The sequence below is a fragment of the Pteropus vampyrus genome, unplaced genomic scaffold (assembly GCF_000151845.1).
Source record: "Pteropus vampyrus isolate Shadow unplaced genomic scaffold, Pvam_2.0 Scaffold261, whole genome shotgun sequence".
Classification (NCBI taxonomy): domain Eukaryota; kingdom Metazoa; phylum Chordata; class Mammalia; order Chiroptera; family Pteropodidae; genus Pteropus; species Pteropus vampyrus.
The window spans coordinates 3,135,218-3,137,641 of NW_011889042.1; positions in this window are offsets into that span (position 1 = coordinate 3,135,218).

The following is a 2,424-nucleotide window of genomic DNA, read 5'->3' on the forward strand; positions in this document are numbered from 1 at the left end:
GCTCTTTAAAGCTCTTCCAAATTGAGACAAGGAGGCTGGGCATTTGTATCCCTGCCTCAGCTAGTCCTTGGCCATAGACTGCCCGCTGGAGGGGGTGTAATTTTGGGCAAGGCAGTTTCCTATGGCCAGAGTAATTCACAGTGAGGGATGCAGCTGTGAGCCATTATCAGCTGATAGTCCCAGGAGCTTGAATGGTTATGGAAGGAGTCTGGCAGAGGACCACAAGGGATCAAACTCCAGGGCTGGGACTAGGGAGATGCGAGTGAGGTACCTAAGGCTCAAATTTAAGGAATCAGTCACTCTTAAGGTCATTCAAATACAAATGGCACTTGCCTCACCCTAGGTCTGGCCCTGTCAAAAATCTATGGAGATCTAATATCAGGAAGTGGTAGAAATTTCGACTTGACCAGGATAACCTTCCCAGTCACCATGAAAACAGCCTTTTTCTGGAACTAGTGGAATCTTGGACAACATAGTCCTAGAATATTTTCTTTCTACTTCTCTGCAGGACACAAGGAAGGGTGGACACTGGGGAAGGGTGTTACCTGTTACTACTGCTAAAAAAAATTCAAAACATCTTCCCTAACCTGTCAGTTATTCTATGATTTTATTCCTCCGCCCCAATGTCATTTCTCCATGATTTCTGTGCTATGGAAATAAAGTCAAAGGAAAGAGTTTGAGCTAGAAGATTCCTAAGTTTCCTTCTGTTATTATGGTATTGAAGACATGGTCCAATCCTGAACCTACTGGCCTCTTCAGTGAGCAGGACCACTCACCTGCATGCAGGAGCAGATTGCAGAAAGGTTAAGTGAGAGAAGACCAGCAACACCAGGCTAGGAGAACAGGAGGAGGTGGTTGGAAGGTCAGAGAAACAAATAACTCATATGCAGGTAGGAATCAGAGTTGAAGCCCAATAGGAAGAAAAAGCAAAATTTGAATACAGAGCAGTCTGACTGGAGCGGACCATGGGTGTGAGGCAGAATCATTCCAAGACTGATCCTGAGCCTCCTGGATTCCGGCTGTGGCATCTTGGGTCTGTGTGGCCATCCATGGGTAGTTTTGTTTTTCCCTTTCACCCAAAGAGTCTTGGACGATCCTTCCCAACTTGATACATATATATATAATTAAGGAAATTCTAATCAGATCCCATTGCTGCTTTTATTTTTAACTTAAAGATTTGGTAATGAAGTTCACCTGGAAGCATAAATACATGGGAATAGCTAATAAAATTTTGAAATGTCAGAATGTGGTATGTCTACTAGCCATCAAATGTATGATAAAGCAATGATAATTAAAATAGCATGACACAGGTATGGAATAGGAAATTAGACCAGGAGAGTACAATAGAAAATCTAGAAAAAAAACCCTGTGTTTGTATGGATATTAAGTATAGCAGGTCCTTGAATGACATCATTTTGTTCAATGCTGTTTCACTGTAACATAGATGAGATGCCGTAGAAACTTAACTCTTGTTTATATAATTAGCCTATGGTAAAATTGGTTTCATTATACATTGTTTCAGTTGAAGTCACAGAACTTATTGATGATGTTAAGTGAGGACTTAGTGTATATGACAAAGATAGCATTTCACATCAGTGAGTAGAGGATGGATTATTAAATAAACTCTGTCGGGAACAGGGAAAATTTTCAAGGAAAATTCTAATTTAATTCTCTATCTGGTACCAAACCCCAAACAAGTCCAAAGATGGATTAAAAATCTAAAAATAAAAGTTAAAACTATGTAAGTACTAGAAGAAAATATAGGGCCTTTTTGAACATGACATGAAACCCAGAAGACAGCAGGGAAAGTTATGACCACGTAAATCAAACAATGACGACAACTTCTGTATGGTGGAAAATGCCACAAGTGAAATTTAAAGAATTTCAAAGAAGAAAATGTTTTAAACCTATATTCTGGACTAAAGATTAACATCTATAATATACAAAGAGCTGCTACAAATCAGTAAGTAAAAGAAATATCATGGGCAAATGAGCAAGGGTGATGAACTGGCAACTGACTGAAGAAGAAACACACATGGCATATGAAGCATGAAAAGATGCACAACCTCAGCAACAATTAAAACAACATAAATCAAAACAAAATGAGATGTGTTTTCCTTGTCAAAACTAGTAAAAGTTAACCAGATTGTTTGTACTCAGTGTTTGGAAGGATACAGATACAAAGGCATGTATGGTTGAAACTGAAACTTGCTGTACCATTTTTGAAGAAGAATTTGGCAATATCAGTCAAATTTAAAACACATATCCCCCTTGACCCAGAAAATATACTTTTAGGAATTTATCATCCAGAAACTCCCCTTCAGGAAAGAACACATGCCTGTCTAAATATGTTTACTTAGCATTATTTATTATAGAAAAATACTTCATGCAAATAATTCGTTAGTGTAAGAGAGGCTGGGTAAA